The 24,461-nt window shown below is 44.5% G+C and overlaps 1 protein-coding gene across 1 annotated transcript in view; it reads left to right on the forward strand.

Moving 5' to 3' along the window:
* The first annotated feature begins 371 nt into the window (after positions 1–371).
* The window catches only part of KLF3 (Kruppel like factor 3), a 55,841-nt gene continuing 31,751 nt past the window's right edge, over positions 372–24,461 (forward strand). Inside the window, exon 1 of the mRNA XM_044298149.1 lies at positions 372–527. The gene's annotated coding sequence lies outside the window, so the exon portion shown is untranslated. The remainder of the gene's footprint in view (positions 528–24,461) is intronic.

The raw sequence follows: 24,461 nt of genomic DNA on the forward strand, positions 1-24,461 counted from the left end.
GCAGCGCCGCTGTTTCATTTTCTTTGTATCACAAGGGGGTTATAGAGTACAAAAAAAGTGCTCCCTATCCCCAAATGATATCCTAGGGATTCCCAGCAGAAATAGAGGACATGCAGTCCATTGTGGGACTTTTCCTGGAGATCTGCATTCCTAGGAGTGTGTGGGGTCACAGAGTGATCAGGTCCTGTGTGTGGAGGGAGGAGGAGGAGGAGGCAGCAGCAGGGGAGAGGCTGACTGCTCTGTAAATATAGATTTATGAAAGTGTCAATGTTGACTGGTCCAAGCCTCCACCCAAACCCACCCTATGGGCAGGAGCTGCCCCACCCTGCTGGTGTGTAGAGTGCCGCTGCTGATCCTCCCTCCCTGAATTCCCATCCCTCAGAGGCTTGTCCCTAACCTCAGGCTGTAGCAGCACACACTCATGTGAGACACAGCTGAGCCGAGAGAGCGCTGTGCACACTGCTGGAGGACTACTGCCCAAGCGTGTCAGAGACCAGACCCCTGTGCCCCCTCCGGCCGGGATCACAGTAAGTTTCCAATTCCTTATTACAGCACATTGCTAGCTCGGTCTGTCCTGCCAGTCTGTAGGCTGCAGCAGGTGCCCGGCTGATTCTTGGGGTGAACCTGGGCACCATTGTTTTGGGGAATGGGTTATCGGCTGGATCATGGGCGATTTTTTGACTTTTTTTTTTTTTGCTTTCTGGATATAAGACACCACTGCTTGGATAATCAGAAGAAGAGCCGAGTCTGTGCTGGCACCGATCACCTGGTTGGCTGTGGTGGGCACCATTCCCAGGACAAGTTAAACTTACTGTCAGCTGATTGAGCCCTGGCCACACATTGGTCTCTACATTTTCCACCGGGCTGTCTGAACAGAAAGGCTGATTGATGGGGACTTCACAGTGCCAGCCAGTGGACCCTCCAGAGGGAGGTACAGACAGCCCTTGTCACCCATGATTGGCATTTGACGGTGGCACTGCCAATGATTGCTTTTCTTAGCTCTCTTTATACTGTAGTAAAGTTACAGTGGAAGATATGGGAGATCTCACAACAGCACTTTTTGGGTTTTGGATCTATTTTTTTTTGTATTTTTTTTAGGGGGGGGTGCTTCTATTTTAATGTTGGGGGGGGACCCATCATTTATATGAAACTTATCGAAACGTTATACATTTTCTTGGATACCGATAGCAACACCTATAACTGCAGTTTACTTTACGGATCGGTGGTTTATTTGCCTTTTTGTGCTATTGTATGTATGACTACTACTGTATACAGCTGGTGGAGGCAGTGACGGTGAGCCCGTTATACTTGCATCCAAGCTGCCAACACGTTCGGAATCGCTCAATTGAAATCATTTGAATATTTTTTTTTTTTTTTTTACATAATTTTTTTATTTAGTGCTATCATGATATAGACAGTTTTTTGTAATCTGATGAGTCGTGAGCCATGATTCACACGATGGGACATCGTCGCGGGCAATCGGACTTGTGTCGTTATCATCGGTTATCTTGGGTCAATGAAAAAGTATCCGATCGCTTGGCGGTTTTATCTACTGTCATACTGTCGGCGGGTTAAACAATCGGCATGACCAAGGGTTGTCTTTTGTTTTCTACATGGGTTTTATAAAAGGATGTTGCACGCTTCTGTACGGATGGAGCAGAGCTGAATTTGTCGTTTCGCTCTTGGGAGCTCCGCTGTGTGTGAGCCGCGAGAACTTTCAGAGTGGCGCTTTATAAAGCGAGAGAGATGACACACTATGATAAGAAACGGAGTTGTGCCAAATGATAAACCCAGCTCCGCTGCAGCAAACAAAATCGGCTCTGCTACATCTATACATGACAGTGGAAAAAGCATTTAGCCACAGAAAAAGCTCCCTTGGAAGGTTATCTGCAAGCTGTAATCGTGTATACGTTTATTCACATGTAGCCCCTGATAACTGGAGATTAATAGGTGTGTGCACAGCTGTGCAGAACATGTTCCGGCTCCGTGTGTTCACAGAAAAAACTTTCACACTGGCGTTTTGGCTTTCCGTTTGCGAGATCCGTCGTGGGCTCTCACAAGCGGTCCAAAACGGTTTAGTTTGCATTCTAATGTATTCTGAATGGAAAAGGATCCGCTCAGAATGCATCAGTTTGCCTCCGATCAGTCTCCATTTTGCTCTGGAGGAGGACACCAAAACGCTGCCTGCAGCGTTTTTCCGTCCGCCTGACGAAGCGGATCCAAACGGATCCGTCCTGGCACACAATGTAAGTCAATGGGGACGGATCCGTTTTCTCTGGCACAATAGAAAACTGATCCGTCCCCCATTGACTTTCAATGGTGTTCAAGACGGATCTGTCTTGGCTATGTTATAGATAATACAAACAGATCCGTTCAGAACGTCCATGACGGATCTGCACAAAACGCGAGTGTGAATGACTTGTGCTTTGTATGTGCATTCATGACTCTTCAAAATACATTATATAGACTAGTCGTAACTCTAGTGACCCGCGTCCCCCCCCCCCCCTGAAATCTGCGACCCCGGGTGCCCCTGCTGTCACACCACTATGGAGTTGTTGTCTGCCCGGTGTTGTAATGACTAAAAAAAGAAGACTTTGCCCTCGGCCTGCCCTTCACTCTTACACGAGCAGGACAGTGGTGGGAACAGATGTTGCTGCAGCCTCCACTCTTTGCACATTGTGTCTCTGCCTGGCTGGCACAGAACAACTGTTGCTAGACACCTTCTGAGCCGCTTTTTTACACCCCAGCAATGCCTGAATGGTAACTCTATTTTATTAGGGCCAAATTCGTTTTTTATGGCTTTGAAAACAGTAGCACAGGAAGGACAAGAAGCTGGAGACCAGATCATTATTTTGGCAGGACCTGCGGAAAGTTTGAGCCCCTGTCTTGCAATATAGAACTGACGTTTTTATTTTATTTTATGTGAATAGTAAAGGCGATTCCTAAGCATAACTGACCAGTGAGATACAATGTTGCCTATTATGATAAATAAATAATAAATAAATAAATAAAACATAACTCCCAACAGAATCACTGCAGCTCCCATGTACATTGAAGCATTGCAGCTACATAGGGGCCTTTGGCGGGATTCATGTGTGAATCCAGTATGATCTGCCTTCTCTGCATACCCGAGTGTAGGTTCAAACAACGGATTTTGACCGCTGCGGTTTCTGTGGCGGGTTTTGACTTTGAATGGTGTTGGTTTAGCTCCACTGTATGGAACTAAACTGCCAGCAGGATCCCGCTGCGGCTTTCTGTGATGTCCCCCCCCCCCCCCCCCCCCCCCGACCATGTCAAGAATGGATGTGTACCTTCTTAGCGTGGTCTGGGAAACCGCAGTCCATGATCTGCACCGTGGATTCCCACTGAAAACCACTTGGGCCTGTATCAGCGCAGACTCAGCGTCGTTTTCTGCACTGAATCCATGAGGAAACCTGGGCCAGAAACACATGGTGTGAATACACCCTTAGTCCTATTAACATATAACTCATTGTCCAGAAAGCAGGTTAACATAGTCTTTGTCAACAGGGGAGGACGCCTTTTATGTACGCCTTCCAACTGGTCTGGTTCAGGTGTGATTAGTTGCTAAGGCTACAGCAATGCTTTGCTTCGTGGATGTAGCTGTGACAACTTAAACGTCCACGCTGTATATTTTGTTTCCTTACCGCCATGTTAGACACAAGGTTTACCTAGACGACTTTTGCGCCGTCTAGATAAACCTCTGTGTTTCGTTATAGTCTTAGACTGATGGATGATGTACAATCTATAGTGCATAGTATTTTTATTGTAGATGATGATGTATGATGTACTATAGGAGTCAGGACAGGACCCTATTATAAAGTTGTATTCAGGGCGTAGAATACGGACCCGTAAACATCACGACTGTATGCCTTTGATTTTGTACACAGGCACAATGAAATTTGTGGCCTGTTCCATTGGATCCAGTTAATTGATTTTGCTAGGGGAAGATGACCCCATAAGTCGGCACTGTTCCAGGCTACACATGGTGGTGCACAGAGTGGATGGATGGGGCCCCGTGTGTCTCTGTACAGTTTAATGCATGGTGATGATCAACGACCCATTGTGAGCGCCCACCGGTGACTGGTGTACGTTTATGCTCCGTACAACCCTACAGAATACGTTAGAGACGTAGATAAATATAGAGATAACCAGCAGTCAGTGATCTCTTTGTTTTGCCGCTGTAGCCTTGTACTGGCGTACTACCGTCATATAGTCACACCGCGATGTAAAACGATAGAAATGGTGTCAGATTCCTATTTCAAGTATAAATTGGATGAAACCCAGTAAGTTGATAAAATATAGGTCAGGGCGTTGCTCCACCTAAAGACTAGTGACCTGCTCATTAGTCATTCGCTCATTTCGACAATTTAATGCAGATGCCGGCCGGTCACCTTTCGTGTATTTGTAAACAGGGCAGGACCTGCCTATAAAGCCCTTGTTTTTATTCACACCCATTGAACAAACACCTCCACCCGCCGCTGCTGTAGTCCATGAGAGCAGCTGCTCATGAATATTGCTCAGCCTGGGCTGACTGCAGTCTCTCTGTGCTTTCTCCCTTGCTCAGCCAGAAGAGCTGTTTCCTTTTCTTTGTTTCAAGGCTGGAGTTTGCGTCATACATTCCAAGTGGCATATGTGTGCTCTTTCCTGTTTCAGATCACAGGTCCTGACCAAACCTCTGTCACTGCCCCAGCAACTCCCAGTCTCCACCCTGAGAGCTAACACCTCTGCTCACCAGTGCTTAACCCTTTGTCCATGTACGTGACGACATTTGGGCCTTCAAAATGGCAAGATCTGGAGATACGACCAAGGATTCTGAGTGGAGTCTCTATGTTCTCCTCGCGTTTAGCTGATTCCTTCCACATTCCAAAAACTTGCTGTTAGGCTAATTAACTCTCGTGTTTGATATAGGGAAATGTGAGGCCCACTAGGGCAGTGTTTCCCAACCAGTGTGCCTCCAGCTGTTGCAAAACTACAACTCCCAGCATGCCCGCACAGCCAAAGGCTGTCCAGGCATGCTGGGAGTTGTAGTTTTGCAACAGCTGGAGGCACACTGGTTGGGAAACACTGCACTAGGGGACAGGGTCAGATGGGAATGGTGGCGATCTTTGTACAGTGCTATGGAATATGTTGGCGATATTTAAGCGACGGCAAAAAAATGCTGTCATAATGGTCATGGCTCCGCTAAGAAGACCCAATGGCAGTAGTGTGAACATTGACTGAGGTTGACTACACATGAGACAACTTATCACTTGGGATCCCTTCACACGCAAGCAATATGTTCTCAGTAGGAAGAGCATGAAGAAGCTGGTGCCAGCAGTTTATCTCCCCAAGTACAAAAGGATTGGGTCTATATTTGCCTGATCCTTATTTTCCCCTACATCTGCCGTGGGGGTAGAGTCAGGTGGCCCTCTACATATTAGATGGCCGACTGCTCCCACTTCAGTTGTGGGGTTCAGCCAATGTTCCAAGCCTCTTTAAAGCTCATTTATGTCTTGTGGTGATCAACAAATTAGGAGCAGGTACATGATCCCACTTCTTTTTTACACGTCAGGCCATTGTAATAGTGTCACAGAGCTGGGTCAGTGATTGTTTAAGCTGTTCGATACCGCCCTTGCAATAAATAAGTGTTTTTTAATATTATTTTGCTTGTTTTTGCCAAAATTGGGATTGGATCCAAAAACGACGAAAGGAATTTGTTACACTGAACCTCAACCACTGTGTAAGGCTCTGTTGACATCTCATTATTTCCTTCCATCAGAGGTACATGACCGGGTTTAATCCCTGATGTATTTCTCCAACGGTTGGCAGCAACATATGCTACAATATACCTCTAGAGGGGCATATGTCATCCATTGGCTCCAGTTGTAAAATAAATTGTATACCACCTGGTACATGTTACTTTTATACTGTGTAGGTAAGTGCAGGAAACTACTCTTTCCACTGGCGTAACTATAGGGGTCGCAGATGCGACCAGGCCCCTAAGCCAGGGGGGGCCCAGTGGTGCTGTATATTTCCCTTTATAAGATGCACTGCATCTTATAAAGGGAATACTAGTCAGCGCCTCCATAACAAATGCTCTCACTAGTCTGCAGGAGGAGGGGGAGAGAAGCGCTGTGAGCGCTGTACAGTACTCACCCCTCCTCCTGCTTGCTCTTCCCGGGGCCAGCGCTGCTGCGTCAGGACGTACATAGCGCACTCTAACCTGACACTGCAGGAAGTCAGGTGACTGCAGCGCGGGACCTGAGAAAAAATGAGAGCCCAGGAGACAGCGTGACCGTAAGAGGAGCGGCACAGCAGGAGAGGTAAGTTTATTTATTTATTTTATAGTCTGATCTGACGTCTGATTTGGGGGTCTGATTGAGAGTCTGATTAGGGGTCTGAAGGGTCTGATTGGGGGTCTGAAGGATCTGATTAGGGGTCTGATTGGGGGTCTAAAGGGTCTGATTGGGGGTCTAAAGGATCTGATTGGGGGTCTGAAGGGTCTGACTGGGGTCTAGAGAAGTCTAATGGGGGTCTGATTCCGGGTCTGGAGGTCTAATGGGGGTACAATTGGGGGTCTGGACTCTGGAGGTCTGATTGGGGGTCTAAAGGTCTAATATGGGAGTTTGGAGGTCAAATGGGGGTCTGGAGGTCTGGTCTGATGTCTAATGGGGGTCTGGAGGTCTAATGGGGGTCGTCTGATATTGGGACGGGGTCTAATGGGGGTCTGATATGGGATCTGACAGAGGTCTAAACGGGGTCTGGTCTGAGATAGGGGGGTCTCATCTGGGGTTTGGTATGGGGGTCTGATCTGAAAGGTAAGGGGATATTTTTTTGTACTGGCACACTAGCTATGTGGTACCAGTATTTTCTGGGGGATTATTTCTACAGTATAGTATTGGGGATATGACCCTGTATGTTCTGTAGCGCTGTATGTAATGTCTTCCAAGTATGTCTTTAAAGGGGTTGTCAGCTTTATTTTTCGTACGAACGCTGCCTTCTGTGCTCTGTTTACCTGCTCATCACTGCAATTGCTGCGGTGAGCAGGTGAACAGAACAGAGAAAGCAGCTCTCATATCAGCACTGCCCTCTCTTCAAACAGCTGATCTCCCGGCACCCCCGCCGGTCTGATATTAATGACCTATCTTTAGGATAGGTTGTCAGTAGTAAAAAGAGGACAACCCCTTTACCAGTAGGACTGGAGGGAATGGGTTAGGTTGAGAATTTGGCATGGGGGAGGGGGTGTTTCAATTTTTGCCTCAGGTACCAGAAAGGCTAGGTGCACCCCTGCCCCTTGCCATAAAGCACTGAGGGAAGGTGGTGGTGGGGGCCCAAGCTAAACTCCTGCACCAGGGCCCATGAGCCTTTAACTATGCCCCTGACTCTTTCCTATACAGTAAAATAATACAGGTCCAATAATACAAACAATAAAACAACCACCTGAAACCCTGATGAAGGCCTCATTCTGATGACCATAATGTGGATGCATTTAGCGTCTGTATTACAGCCATAAAACCGAACAGCATCATACATCCCGATGCTGCTGTTACTTAGACCACCGGTTGGGCTGGGATTTGTGGCTGTAATACGACGGCTAAAATACTTCCACTTTGTGGCCATCTGAATGAGGTCTAATTATCACTACAGATGGAAACCGTCATTCCCACTGGAACAATAGTCTTCAGCTTTTAGACTCAGATCTTAGGAGGCTGTGAAGGAGCCACTTTACATAAGACATTAGGGAATTGGATTCTGAACATTTTGCTTATATACATTGTTTGGTATATAGTAAGGTTGGCCAGTAATACCGCTTCTTCAGAGCTTTTACAATATAAAATACTTTTATTAGGAATTATTTTTATGCCTTAACACGCAGAGGGAGGAAGAAATTAATTTTATGGACCGTACCTGTCAATCGGAGAGAGGTGTAACGACAAGCTCCACCAATCTGCAGGATATGATGGTGGCAAAAGACACAAAGACTATAACATGATGGGACCAAGCATCATGTAATGTCCATTACCTGTTGTCCAGATCTGTAATGTGGCATCCATAGTCTGCTAAGGGACAACACAGAACCTTATTTCTGATGGACTCCATGAGAATCCTCAAGGAAAACATGGCGGCATGTTCCACCAGATGTTATATTATGGACGGTATTGCTTTTAGGGGATAACATGGTGCCTTGCCATACTGTGACACCTGTACTGCATACAAATTCACCAATAATCTGTTCTTTTAAGGGACCATTGACACCTCCTATCAAGAACTGGACATGCTGGATTTCATAGCATCCAGTCATTTGTTTTTCTTTCCAAGATAAGCGGTGCCAGAGCTCTCTGGCAGACATTTATCATCCTCTGGGGAGATATGGAGGCCTTAGATCAGGCTTAGGCTAGGTTCAGACAGTATATGGATATGCACGTTATATGGCAAGACTGGGCTTGGTTCCTGAGAGAAGAAATATAAAGGACAGCTTTAAAGGTAAAGGAAAGTTATACTTCTCCCCAGTGGCGTACATAGAGAAGTAAGGGCCCCACAGCAAGGATCAAACCAGGCCCCCCACACAGGACAGAAGGGTTTCTGCCTAAACCAAGGGTAGAGTCCTGACTAAGTTTTTACCTCCAGTAGAAAAAGGGATGATCCCAACTGGGCCCCCTCTTGTCCTGGGCCCCATAGCAGTCGCATGGTCTGCCGCTATGGTGGTTACACCCCTGCTTCTCCCCTTGCTGGGATCTGATACCATTTGGTCACAAATTGCTACTACGGATAAGGCCTCTTTCACACTTGCGTTGTCCGGATCCGGCGTGTACTCCACTTGCCGGAATTACACGCCGGATCCGGAAAAACGCAAGTGTACTGAAAGCATTTGAAGACGGATCCGTCTTCAAAATGCTTTCAGTGTTACTATGGCACCCAGGACGCTATTAAAGTCCTGGTTGCCATAGTAGTAGTGGGGAGCGGGGGAGCGGTATACTTACAGTCCGCGTGGCTCCCGGGGCGCTCCAGAATGACGTCAGAGCGCCCCATGCGCATGGATGACGTTATCGCATGGCACCACGTCATCCATGCGCCTGGGGCGCCCTGACGTCACTCTGGAGCACCCCAGGAGCCGCACGGACGGTAAGTATGCTGCTCCCCGCTCCCCACTACACTTTACCATGGCTGCCAGGACTTTAGCGTCCCGGCAGCCATGGTAACCATTGAGAAAAAGCTAAACGTCGCATCCGGCAATGCGCCGAAACGAAGTTTAGCTTAAGGCCGGATCCGGATCAATGCCTTTCAATGTGCATTCATTCCGGATCCGGCCTTGCGGCAAGTGTTCCGGATTTTTGGCCAGAGCAAAAAGCGCAGCATGCTGTGCTATTTGCTGCGGCCAAAAAACGTTCCGTTCCGGAACGGAAGACATCCTGATGCATCCTGAAGGACGGACTGTCCATTCAGAATGCATTAGGATAATCCTGATCAGGATTCTTCCGGCATAGAGCCCCGACGACGGAACTCTATGCCGGAAGAAAAGAACGCAGGTGTGAAAGAGCCCTAAGCTACATTTTAACTTATATTTTAGAATCTACTCCTGGCTTTGGCTAAACAAAGTGCATCAAAAACTGCCCTGTGTGAACCTAGCCTTCTGATTCCATTGACTTTTGATATGGTATGTGTAATAGTTAACAAGTACATTTCTACAATCCTACTTTAGTAACGTCATGTATTGGGGGAGTTATAGCAACAACAAAAAGAAATGTTGTCAGTGTGAGAAAAGCAATGGGCATGAGACTATTGTGTAATATTCACAAACATGAAAAACAGACAAGTAAGAGACGTGCAGTGAAACGTAGGAATTGCCACATGTAATAAATGGAAACTACATTCAGAGGAAACAACATCATAACCAAGGACTTTCCCTGGAAACCCAGGAAATTAGGGGCAAACGAACGGGTATTGAGTAGATGTGAGATTTCACCATCTCCTGCTCTACTACCAGTTTCTCTACCATTGTTCATTCATAATAAGAAAGTGAAAAAGTCCAGGACAATAAAACAAAGTCTGATCACATTTCCAGGTCAATGGCATTTGGCTGCCCTTTTCATTGAAAGTAGTCATTTCCACCACAGTCACAGTTAGGACATCCTTTACTATTGTGATCTCCAGATCGGCAATATTCTTATTGTTGCTCGTAGTGTTATTTGTAATTAAATTAGAATGAGGTACGCTGCAGGAAAATTAGACATTGGACATTAAGGGCTTCTGATAATTGGCCTGTGTAAGGCCCCATGTACACTACCGTATTTTTGATTCTCGTCCAATCACCAAAAAACCTATTCATTTCAATGGGGCAATAAAAAATGCACACAGCGCACCATGTGCTGTCCATTCCGCGGCATCCACAAAAATAATAGAACCCGTCCTTTTCTTGTCCGGTTTGCGGACAACAATAGGCATTTTTAACATAGGGTGGGATGTCCATAACCCATGTTTTGCAGACCCCTGATTTATGGACCACAAAACAGATATGGTCATGTGCATGGGGCCTAAATGTGCCAATGATTAACCATTTGCCAAATGATCCGATCATTTTTGCAGCACAATGAAACTGCATGGGGATGAACGATCATGGTAGCGATCATTCATCCCCATGTAGCAGCAATAATTGAGCTAAAGAGAAGAGTGGGCAATGATTCAGAATCAATATTCCTCATTTCCAATCACTGCCCACTTCATTGGTCATTTTAAAAGGGCCCTAAAGGACATTAAGTAAAATGTTTGCCCCCATGATCAAGCCCCAGACACATCTACTTACAAAGTGATGTTTCCCTAGGTTTTCTATATAACTGGAGACATTTGCCAATCCAGAGCCCGGGAAAACTGGTGTCTGCCTCTTAGGGCCGCTTCACACGAGCGGATGCCGTGCGTGGCATCCGCTCCGTGAAAGAGTGCCAAGACCCGCTGCAGACTGCAGAGGCACGGAGCATTAACATGACTGTTAATGCTCCGTGCCTCTCTGTGATCTCTTTACTACGAAATCACAGTGACAACTGTGATTTCGTAGTAAAGAGATCACAGAGAGGCACGGAGCATTAACAGTCATGTTACTGCTCCGTGCCTCTGCAGTCTGCAGCGGGTCTTGGCACTCTTTCACGGAGCGGATGCCACGCACGGCATCCGCTCGTGTGAAACGGCTCTTAATGTACCTGGGGTGGTTGTAATCCAGCTGTCCCTGAAACCGGTGTAACAAGAAAACGAGGAACAATTGAATGGAATTGAACAACTTGACAAAATTAGGATTCTTCAAGTGTAATTAAAGAGGTTGTATTGAAGACAACCCTGACCTATTAGGGCATATGGGCATCATTGTCCAAATGGTTCATTTGTGACCCTCCTCATTCTACAAAAACAGATGGAGAGGAGCTGTATGGTTAAGTGTGGCATCCCCTGGTGATAAGAGCTGATCATGAGGGGTTAGAGAAACTATATCCCCTAGGATCAGCTGATTTCCGTCCCAGCTTCCAGTTAAAACATTGCTCAATAGCCTGTTTTCACCGGTGTCTTCTTAGGCTACTTTCACATTTGCGTTTTGTGCGGATCTGTCATGGACGGATCCGTTCAGATAATACAACCGTCTGCATCCGTTCAGAATGGATCCGTTTGTATTATCTTTAACATAGCCAAGACGGATCCGTCTAGAACACCATTGATAATCAATGGAGGACGGATCCATTTTCTATTGTGCCAGATTGTGTCATAGAAAACGGATACGTCCCCATTGACTTACATTGTGTGTCAGAACGGATCCGTTTGGCTCAGTTTCGTCAGACGGACACCAAAACGCTGCAAGCAGCCTCCAGAGTGGAATGGAGACGGAACTAATGCAAACTGATGCATTCTGAGCGGATCCTTTTCCATTCAGAATGCATTAGGGCAAAACGGATCCGTTTTGGACCGCTTGTGAGAGCCCTGAACGAATTTCTCACAAACGGAAAGCCAAAACGCCAGTGTGCAAAGGAGACTAACTTGACAGTTGGACGCATTACTGATCCCTAGAAACCCGCTTGCCCTAAGCGGAAGTCTAGACCAAAACTTTCCATCACCAGCCTTGATCAATGGTGACCCTTTCTTCAATCTGCCAAGTCATGCAATACTTCAGTCAATGGCTGCATTATCACCTGCCGCACTAAATAAACTCCTAACTTTTTCCTTTATCATAAAATATACAAGAAAACATGGCTTGTGGGCCAACAGCGCACACTAGGTAAACTCTGAGATCAAATCCATCTTGCGTGTACTAAAGATAGAACCATGATTCATTAAAGATTGCATTTGCCTGATATAAAAGTTTCGTAATTTATGAAAACTCCAGTTGACCTCCTTGCCTCGTTCATCATACAAATCTCAAGTGGCCTGCTGGATGGAAGCAACTAACAAGAGGAATCAAACCAAAAAAGTTGACATTTTATATTTGCAATGAAATAGGAGCATACATCAAAAAGGGCATAACATTAAAACTCTTCTCCCTAATATCACTTAGGTTGTACCCTCATGCTGCCAAAATAGCATGAACGCCACAAGGCCTGAAGGTGCCCTGTGGTATCTGGCATTAGCAGCAGATTTTTTAAAGTCCTGTAAGGTGCCATATGGGGATTTAATGGATTGGATGGGCATCAGTGAGTCTTGGGTGTCCATGCTGGTTCACCGGTTGACCTTGTTTGGTAGAGACTAATCACTACGTACCAGGAATTCCCTACCTTTTTGGAGATCCTATGACCAAATCATTAATTTTATCCTTGTCAAAGTAACTTTGATCCCTACACATTCACATCTGACCTACCTCTAACAAAACAACTTCAATAACTGACTTGTTCCTTATTGTATCACGCCTCATGACAAGGTGCCATTGTCACCAGATAGTCAATGTTATTCATGTGGACTTCTGATGGTTAACCCAAGGCTACATGACTCTAAATGCATGTGGCTTGCATGATACAAATGGACTCCTGATATGTGACCTTTCTCCCTTGAGTTTCAATAGAAATTAATAGCAAAAGCTGCCCACCTGCTGTGGTTCCCCTTCAGCTTCTATTGGATTGCAAATGTGGCCATTGTGCCAAGATATTCCAGTTGCAGTCAAGCGCAAATTTGCACAGTTGAATTTAGTTTCCTAAAGTAATGACTGTGCCATGTTGGATGGTTTACTACAACCACCATCTAGCTTTGAGTTGAAGGCTGGGCTGTGTGGCGCTCTTCGCTGGGCAATAACATGCACCAAGTAACACGATGCATGAGTCACCATCCATTAGAGATCACTGCAAATGTACCACCATGAACCTGAAGAGCCGTAGTGACATCACAACTGCAATCAATCACCAACTATGATGTGCAACATAATGTGTTTCATATGGATGTGACTTTAAGTTGGGACACATCTGAAGTCAATGTTTGACAGCAACATGTGTATGGAGCCTGTACATAGGAGAACAAGGACCCTCCTGCTGCACACAACATAGACCTCTATGTGATGCATTCAACAATCAAAACTTCCTAAATTAGTTTCATTCTAGCCCCAGAGGTGATTGGGTTAAACAGAGAAGCTCTTCCAAGATGTGACCCTGCAACATTGTGGGAGAGGAAAGAGGAAAAGGTAACAGTGTAACTGAGCAGGAAAGGAAAAATCCTGCCTGGATTCTTCAGGAAATGTCTCATACTCCCTGCTGTTAAGGCTCCACATTTGTTTTCCTAACCTGGGCGAGGCTCCTCGAGAGCTGCCCCTTCACCTCCCCTGGAGAAGACAGCGTTCACCAGTGAAGGGCATGAGGAAGTACTTTGGAGAAAGAGGAAGAATATAGATTTAAGAAAGCTGACTTGTGCAGTCCGCAGCTCTGTTTTTTGCATCGACCAATATCCCTGTGCTTTTAACCCTTGTAGATGCTGCAGATGTGTGTTTTAGTCATGGCTGACTGATGGATTCTATATAAACTGACTACAGAGTTGTAAATATGGACTGAAGAAGGGGCTTTTACACAGGCCGAAAATCCACCAGTCATAGCAACGCTCGTTACCGATTATCTGGTGGTGTAAAGGTGCAGATGGTTACTCGATGAACAAGCGAAATGCTAGTTCATTGGGTAATTGGATTGTTTGTGTAGGCACCTAAATCGGCATTCGCTGGCATCGGATCGTGCTGTGTAGACAAACGAGACAGTATGGGGACGAGCTATGGCATTAGTGATCGTTCCTCCTCATACTGTGGAGGAGATCCCTGCATGTGACAAGCCGGCAAGCGTTCGTTCCCACTAATGGCCTGCTGAATTGTCCCGTCTAAAGGGACCTTAAGCTTGGCCATAGATGAGTGGATGTGTGGGTAATATATATTTATGTCCAAAGATCTGAAGTGCCATAGGCATATGGGCATGATGGAAACCATCTGTATGCAATGGCAAACTCACATTATCTCTACCCCCTACACATACAAGGTCACTCATCATCTTGTGTCATATCCAGGGAGCTCTTCCATATGGTCGCTCTATCTACTATGCAGGAACCTACAAATCTTGTTTACAGCAGGTAGTAAATCCCTTTAAAGTGAATCTCCACCCTACAGATACTAAGAACCCCTTTTTTCTGTAAAACATCACATTTCAAATAGTGTTTTTTTTGCACTAATAAATGCTCCACCCAAATGTCATGTGGGGGTAAAAAATAAAACGCCCTATAAACATTTAAGCATTTTTTTAAAGTTTTTTGTTTGTTTTTTTCAAACACCAGCACGTCCTGGGTGTGAAAAATTTTTCAGCCATTTTCCCCTTGATTTCTTTATAAAATAAATTCTGGAAAAAATGCCAGGAAAATGTGAACTGAAAAAATAAAACACTTGTTAAATTGTCTTAGTTGCCCATAGCAACCTATCAGAGCTCCGCTTTTTTTCCAGAGCTCTTGAAATTAAATGTGAGCTCTCATTGGTTGCGATGGACAACTTTTGATAAATTAAACTCTAGTCTGATGGCACTCTAAAGGAGTTGTCTATTGAGGACAGTCCCTTACCACATGTTCTATTAGGAGATATAAAGGTCTGGAGAGGGGGACCATACCTCTATGAGCCATTATCAGAGCGGATCTAGCTCTGGGGGTCCCAGGCCTGTCCATATATTATATAGTCGGTCCTTTGGACAGCATGTAATTCCACATTTCCTCTCACACCAGCTGTTCTCTGAGGCTGGACCTGCTGAGATCAGCAAATTTCCAGGCCGATTGTCCAATCCTTGTTGAAAATGTTTGCATAATCAGACAATTTGTGTGTCTTTAGCCACTTTATCTAATACTCCATATTGTAAAAGCATCAAGAGAATAAATGTGACTGTGACTGTCTGATCCGTGGACACACCTTGGCTTCACATGCCATTTCCTTTAAATGTGCTTTGTACCTTTGATTAGGATTAGTTAATCTCGTGTCGTTTAACACTGGACTCTTTTCCTTTTAAACTACTTAAGAATTGCGCAATAGTTGTGAAAAAAGCTGTGAAACATTAACCAGTGATACAGCATTAGTCAACATGACCTGATGCTTCTGTGAGCGTCTTTGTGTAGCCTCGCTGTCTCTGAACATCTGGAAAGATTAACATGGAGGTTTTTTTTTTAGTTCTTTTAGTACATAACTTTTTTTTCTCATGGAAGTGTTCCCAATGATCCCGCAGGCATTGAGGCACATGCAGGACTTACGTTAAAGGAAGACTCTCTGGTTTGCAGAGAGCAGAAGAGGAGAAGTTAGATAATATGGTGACACAATCAGGGGCGGATTGGCCATGGACCTTACAGGGAAATTTCCCGGTGGGCGGCCGATGCCCAGGGGGGTCCTGGGCCCTTCTCACGGCCAGCCAGTGGAAGTTTTTGGGGATGTATTTTGTGCTGCTGGCAGTATTTTGTGATGGACACTGGTATTTGACTCTGTTGGGGTGGTATAATGTGCCACAATATGGTATTTTGCTGGCCCTGCTTTTTTGATTTGACCCAACTACAAAACGGGGCCACTTTTAGTATTTTTTCCAGGGCCATTTTTAAGTTCCCAGTTGGCCCCTGGACACAATGGACTGTTTTTAAAGGATGGAAACCTTCTCCACACTAATGGAGCCAACCCTTGTGTCCAAATGTTATATCTCCATCCTATGGGCCTTATGTTACATTCCAGTCTTACACTCCATATGTTTTTTTCCTAAATTTGTGCTGTGAGGTTTAAGATGATATGGTGGACATAGTCCAGAAGGAAGATCCCCTAACCGTACATTTATAAAAGGAGATTTATCAAAATTGGTGTAAAGTAGAACTGGCTTAGTTGCCCATAGAAACCAATCAGATTCCACCTTTCATTTTTCACAGCCCCTTTAGAAAATGAAAGGTGAAATCTGATTGGTTGCAATGGGCATCTAGGCCACTTTTCCTTTACACCAGTTTTGATAACTCTCCCCTATAGTTTTGTTATCCAATTTAGTCCTTCATCCTATAATCAAGTCTTCTTAAAACTATTTCCAGTGCAGGCTTGACTTTTAACCAGAGTTGAACTAGGTTTTCCTTCACCAAGGCATAGAGTCTGATGGCTGCCATATCCTTGTGTCTAAATACTGTGGCCAAGACAGAGTACCTTGTGGTACCCTGACCAGGATCGAGCTGTTGGACTTCAACTTGTCCAATCTTTTTGTTCTCGGAAGAGACCCTGCCACCATAGGCAGTGATTTTTTCCCCCCTCCATGCACAGTTGGCCATGAATGTGTGAGCGGGAGTGCGGTGGGGGCCAAACAGTTTGCTGTTGTCCAACAGCCATGTAAAGCAGTCTTTTGCCCTGTTGGCCAGCTTTATCTATCATCCCTGGTTTTAATAATCAGCTGTAAATTTCTTACATTGACTGATATAGAAATGATAACTTTCAAGTGAATATTGTATCTTTCATCTGTGGGAATCATTAGTCCAGTGCCAACCTTTTGTTGACTGAATGTGATCACCTGCTGTGCAATCTCCCGTTCACATGCTTGGGTATTATCTTGGACTTTCGATGTAAAGTAGTTTGGGTTTGGTGGAGGAAGAAGTGAGTTTGCTTGTAACTCAACCTTTGAACTCTATTGCTAGTAATGATTCTACTGAGAGAACTTCTGCCAACTGGAAAAGCAGTCTAGAAATGTGGCCTCCAGGAAGGAGCTGTGCATGTCAGATACATACTTCCTTCTGATTGTAGTCTGACCATCTGTAGTGCTAAGGATCTAGCTGCCTCTATAGGTTGGAGGCATACAGAGTCACTATTATGGACCCGTAGGCCCTCTGTGTGCTGTACATGGTACCTCCACTAGACACTGTATACATCTCTAAAGAATGCTTTAGAATAGTTATTACATTGGAGAATTCAAGTAGTTACTAAAGCAGACATGTCAGGAGGCCCGACAGCTCCTCGTGATGGAGTACAGCACACCCAGAGCACTCAGAGATGCCAAATGATAGATCTGTGCAAAAAAGTGAAAAGTTTTTGGATGAATATGGACACATATTTCTAATCTTATGTAACCCTTTAAAATAAAGCAACACCTCAACCATCATTTCATGCTGTGATATGGTGTCATATATTATGTTCCACCAGACCCTACTGCATGGATTTGAGCCTATGAGGTTTTTGTGGCTCTCATTTTCTTTTAAACCCTGTTTGACTATGTTGGGTAGATACAGTATTTGAGTCCCATATGGGAAACATACCCTCTGATCTGACAGCCATAAAGCTGGCCGCCGAGAATGGAGGGTTCAGCCATCACACTAATGTTTGTGGGGAGCTTCCAACTCTCCCCTGACAGAAGATGTTGTGGGAGACAAGGATCGAGTGAGATGAATATTTTCACCCAATCTTTTTGTTCTCTGGGAAGATAAGACTCCTCAGAAATATCTAGCAGCGTCTTTCTCCACTATCCCCATAGCATACACAGCCACATTCGGCCAAGCAGAATGTCTATGTGTATGGGGAAGCCTTTTACAGCCTACATATGGTAGGGATGCCTAGTAGTAAACTTGATTTGCAATGAAAATGTGTTAACCAGCAGTCATCCCGCATGTCTGACTTACCATTGATTTGTTGTTGCTGCTATATTGGTGTTACGTTATCTTTGTGCTGTCCTTTGATATTATTATCCAGAATGACGTCTTTCCCTAATAAAGGAAGCTAGCACTAATGAGCTAGAAGGGTTCAATTGTAAAGCAGACATGGAAACTGACATTGTGGGCAACAACAGATTCAACACTGGGGGTCTTTAAATTAGGGCGCCTATTAATTACCATCAAGTTTTATTACAATGCTCCCACAAGAATAATGACAAAGTTGGACATCAGGAGGGGCTTCTTTTGGGCTCAGCCATGGTGTGATTGAGGTGCACCACTTACTAGAGGTGTTTGAGGATCCCGTGCGTGACTAGAACCACTACTGCTTAGCGAGCTACCTACAATGAGATGATAAGCGAGGGATGTTTCTGGTTTTTCTTATGTTTCCCTTAGTTTTATACCCTTTCCTCATCCGCCCCTTTTCTGGTATATTGATCAAGCAGACACGCACTAAGCAAATATCTGTAAGTTCCTTATTTTGTGAAGGAGTTTTTTTCTTGTCTGTTAGGAAATTTTTTGTTAAAATCATTAAAACAAATATATAAAAAAAGTGATCATGTAGTATATGCAAGTAGCATACCATTTATACCACAATTACCACTTCAGGGGTCCTCTGACCTAATATTACAGTTCTAGTTCCTGTACATCTCAATTATTATACCATGCTGCATTTCAGCAATGAAGCGATCAGTAAAATACAGTAGTTGTGCCTTTTAATTTTCCGCACGGAACCCTGTTTTCTTTTTTTTTTTCAGGACACGTATTCAGATGTGCTCAGATGTGCTTGGGAACATTTTCCAGCACTATCCCTGTAGACAAGAGAGCCCCTTGTTCCTTAAGTCAGTGTAGTTTGCCTTGGAGGAGGGAACTAGTCTGCATACTTTCTGCAGTGGGATCTGATATCAACTTTGTTCCCCTAACTAGCCTACCCTGTTTCACTTGTCCAAATCGGTAATGCAGAAGCTTGAGACAGGAAACCAGACAGCAGTCTGCTCTGATAAGGGATGGCATTGTCTAAGGGAGGGGACCAGGGCTATTTTCTTTGTAACCAGCCCTCCCTTTCCCCTGACAGCCTGCAGGAGCCACATTGACTTGTATTAACCAGTTCTGCATTGCAAACTTGAAGTGCCCATATTTGTGGTTGACGTGACATCCCTGACAGTGTGCGTCCACATAGCATACCGCAAGACAACTTGGGCGCATAAGAGCCCCGTTGCCTTCCCTAAATATGTCCTACTCAACTCTGACCTCCATTTGCACTGTGTAAATGAAGTTCAAATCTGATTTCTGTTAAAGGAAATATGCACCAAATACTGTATGGTACACGTCCAGTTACACGGTACAGACATGAAGGCGTGAATAAACAATACACCAAGCAGGAAAGACCTACTGATTATTTACCCGGTAGAACAGAACAATAGTCTCAGAAGAGACAAACAGCTAGGATATGCCCCCTTTGTGCCCCCACCCAGTAGTTATGCCACCTTAGTGCCCCCATATTGTAGTTATGCCCCGTTACTGACCCCACACTGCAAAATGCTCCCTTAGTGCATCCACACAGTAGTTATGCCCTCTCTGTGCCCCCACAAAGTAATTATGCTCCCTTTGTGCCCCCTTAGTAGTTATGCAACCTTAGTGCCCCCATATTGTAGTGATGCCCCTTTACTGACCCCACACTGCAGAATGCTCCCTTAGTTCCCCCACACAGTAGTATTGCCCTCCCTGTGCCCCCACACAGTAGTTATTTCCTCTCTGTGACCCTACACAATAGTTATGCCCCCTTGGTGCCCCCACACAGTAGTTATTCCCTCTCTGTGCCCCCCACACAGTAGAATGCCCCCTTACTGCCCTATACAGTAGTTATGCCCCTTACAGTAGTGAAACCCCTCTGTGTTAATAAAATAAAGTAATACTCATCCAGCCCCGTTCCTCCGATGATCTGAGCACATCCCACTTGCCACAGCAGCAGGGGTGTGTTGATATCACATCACGCAGAAGAGCGCACAGATTAATTCACCAGCCAGGGAATGATCCTAGATCTGTGATCTTACATCACATTCTTCTGTCACATGGCCTATGCGCAGCTCAGTCCCTTTCAAGTGAATGGGCCTGGGCTGCAATACCAGGTACAGCCACTATCCAATGTATGGCGCTGTGCATGGGAAGCTGTGAGGAGGCCACAGCAATCACAAAAGCATCGGGGCCTCTTCAAACAGCTGATCAATGAGGGTGTCGGGAGTCGCCTTCCATGATCAGATATTGATGACTTATCCTGAGGATATTGTTCTCCCGGAAAACCCCTTTATATAAAACTGGGGACACTAATAATATTAATATTATTTATAATGAGCATTAAAATAAAAAACATTGAATCTCTATATGGTCAACATAAATATATAGATATTTTTTATCTGCAATATTCATTATATTGTACTTTCAGCAGTAGTCAGAACTGGCCCAGTTATATGACCTCACTGGAGAACTGGGTCATGGCAGGGGAAGTAACAATGAGCTCAGTATCACATAAGAAGATATTCAATCTCCTCTTAGTGAACATGATCCTTTCCTCTTCCTGGGGGTCTGGCAGATATTTCTGAGCTTGCCAGCCTATGCTCTTCTTTACAGAGCTCTTTCTATTTCGACACCTGTTCTACATGCAGATATAGACACTGTCTCTTATTCCGAGTATATGGCTGTACCTTCTGCAGTGGAACAGCATATAGATCTTCCCTCTTTGATTTTTGGGTGCTGACGGACGTTGAAAAAAATACACAAAAAGTAATTTTAGTAATTGTTCCCTTGACATGGTCATTTTCTGTTTTTGTTGTTTACTCTCTGCCATTTTCCATTCACATATGTATGAGACGGAAGGTTGAAGGGGTAGTCTATCTTCAGAAAATGGCATTTATCATGTAGAGAAAGTTAATACAAGGCACTTTTGTGATTGTCCATATTGCTTCCTTTACTGGCTGGATTCATTTTTCCATCACATTATACAATGCTTATATCCAGGGGTTATCCAGCAGTGTGCTCGTGCTTGCATACTATAGAAAAAAAAAATCACTTTTTCCTATCATATGCAAGCACGACCACCACTGCTGGATTGCAGGGTGGTCATAACCATAGAAACAAGCAGTGTATAATGTGATGGAAAAATGAATCCAGCCAGTAAAGGAAGCAATATGGACAATCACAAAAGGATAAACTAGGACAATCACTAGGATAAACAGTGTTATACCTACTTACCAAAAATGGATGGTGCAATTGTAGGAGGACATGCAAAATGGGGCATAAGTGATTATCATCACTATGCAGCTATAACTGAGAACATATGCTGCACACTGGTTCATTTCATATGTACTAAAATTAGTCATTAATTTAAATTTAGACTGGTAATCTAATATGAAGCACGTGAGCTGGTCCCCATACCACCTGGCTGATAAGACATATACACAAACAGCTGGACATTGTGATACCACACAGAAACTCATCGCATAAATAGGGATTTTTTTCTTTCTGTGCCACAAAGTATTGAAATGACGTTGCATCCTATGTGTTGTGTGGAACGGGCCGTCGAGCAGATCACATCATTCAGTATCTACAGTTGGGAGGGTAAATGTGTTACATATAGAGGCAATGCATGCGAACCATGTATTGTTGAGGAGTGCTCTAAGCCCTATGGCACTACTACGTGAGTTTAGTAACGAGGTAGACTTACCATAGATCTTTATTTGCTTTCGATTTATTTTCCTTTATTTAATTTTGATGCCTATGAGAGCAAATGATAAGTGTCACTTCTCCAAGCTAAATCCGGTCATATGGGAATACGCAGCTCCCTAAGTAAACAGTAGGAGGTGAATTCTACCAACTTGCATGGCTTGAACTGGAAGACGATGATATCAGACACATCATAGTCATTTATAAGAGCACAGCATGTCCATGGGGGTTTAGTTAAACACTCTTCTCATGCATTGTATCATACGCTGCAGATGTTCGGTGTCAATTCTGCTCTGAATATCCATGATTAATCTGGAATGAATTTGCCGTGTGTGAACATAGCTTAATTCCCTCAAGTTTTTGACTTTCACAGATGATCTAATTTTATAAAGGGAACATGATAAAAATTTGCTGTGGGCAACCGATCAAGGTTTTTCTTCGCTTTGGGTTTTAAAATAGTTCTGTCCTCCAGTGCTGCCCTGTAAACTTTTGGTAATATTTCCTCCGATGGCTCCGATGATTACCTACGATGGCTTTACTGGTGAGCTGGTTACCCCGACCACCGAGATATAAATGCTCACCTCTCCTCTCTGTTTCAGAGGGTGGACACATGTTAGCATTCTATATACCTGAACCTTTCTTTCTACATCTGCTGGGGAACAGTTGGGAGGCTCCCATGAACCGTAGATCGAGGACAAATCTTGGATGCCTTCTGCCACCAATAGAGGGCCAAATTGTATATAGCTATGTACAGAACTTATTGTGCTGCATGTAAATCAGACCCCTAGTCACAAAAATCAGAAAATACACTCAATGACAAAAAATAACGCACCCAGATTGAAATAGATTGCTGCAAAACTCGGCACGCAGTTGAGTCTCAGGCACATATGTAGATGATTACAGGAGTGGTCTGATGAGACACTGGTCTTGCCACAAGAGGGTGAAAAACTGCTTCCCTATAAAATGGATTTTAGAATTTCAGAGGCTACTTTTGGGTAGTGTACCTCTTGATGACAGATCATTGACTGCTAGACATGCCTCTACACCACACTCAAAGAGTTTGCCTAGTTGACAGACTTTCAGAGGGCACATTATTGGACTGAGAGAAGTAGGATGGTCATTCTGATGAATTGCCGCCACTCTAGGCCGTTCTGACCTAGCTGTTAGAAGGTATTGGGAGCAGTGGTTATGTAAGGGCACGCACACAAAGACGACACAGACAGAACACCGGTAGAGAGGATTGTTCTGTAACAAGCACGACAAGCTCTAACATTTTTGGTACAGTTGGCACCTTCATTACACACCACCTGTCTCTGCCCAGACCATTTCCAGGTGCTTAGTGGAAGGAAATTTTAGGTCATGGTGCCCATTACGTCTCCTGCCATTGACAGCCAGCCACCATTGCCTTCGTTTGAAGTGGTGTTATGAATGAGAAACCTGGACTGCTACGGACTATAACCATATCATCTTTAGTGACCATTCCAAGTTTTGTTTAGGATCCAATGACAGTTGGACTAGAGCAGGGATGCCCAACCTGCGGCCCTCCAGCTGTTGCAAAACTACAACTCCCAGCATATCCAGACAACCTACAGCTATCAGCCTACAGCAGGGCATGGTGGGAGTTGTAGTTTTACAACAGCTGGAGGGCCGCAGGTTGAGCATCCCTGGGATAGAGTGATACAAGGGACACCAACAGCTCAGCGATATGTGCAGGACATCTTGTGGCCACATGTTTTGCCTCTCATGGCAGGGCTTCCAAATGGCATTTTCCAGCGGGGTAACGCATGCCCATGAACAACAAGGCTCTCACAGAAATGTCTCTAATCCAAATCTTATGAAATACACAAGAAAGATGCTCCAAATTAATTCTGCATCTGGAGTCATTGGAGCTACAAGGGGACGGCCACACATTCAGTTTTTCAATGCAGTTTTGAAGTCAAAATCACAAGTGGATCATAAAAGGAGAGAAGGTATAAAGGACTTCCATAACTCCATCAAGTAACCTGCACATGTGGCCACACCCTAAGAGTACATACCAGTATCATTCAGGCAGAAGCTGGTGTTACTTGGTTATTGGAACCAACTAGTTTTGAGATGGCTCAAAGAAAATATAAGGCAGGTTTCATGTCTGCACCAGTGAGGAGAAGTGTGCATTTGTGCTTTGCAATTGCTGTTGCGTATATACTGTATGGTATGTTAACAACATAATTTCTATGCCATATGATCTTCTCATTGATACAAGTAGAGAAGTGTCTGCAAGACGTGGTGAACATAGCCGCAAAGGATAAGAATCAGGATTACAAAACACAGCAGAGGCGTATGGTGGGAGGTGTAAATGGCCTTTAAAACGGGGAATTTTCCCAGGAAGAAAAACATTGTTATTTAGTATTGCAATGTACAGTTCTGTTCTGCTGTATTACATATCTAAGTCTAGCAACTCACGGCAAGAAAGACGACCGCAGGTGTTATGAAGATGCTTACATAAACAGCTCAGATCAGACAGCAGGAGACAGAAAGTGGAGGGGTTTGCCCGCTGTAAATAGCAGTTACTTAAAATACTCTTCTTATCAGAATTTCTCAGATTTTCCTATTTCTTTGTAAGACGGCGTAATCCAATATTTAGTCCG

Source organism: Bufo gargarizans, chromosome 1 (genome assembly GCF_014858855.1).
Source record: "Bufo gargarizans isolate SCDJY-AF-19 chromosome 1, ASM1485885v1, whole genome shotgun sequence".
Taxonomy (NCBI): Eukaryota; Metazoa; Chordata; class Amphibia; order Anura; family Bufonidae; genus Bufo; species Bufo gargarizans.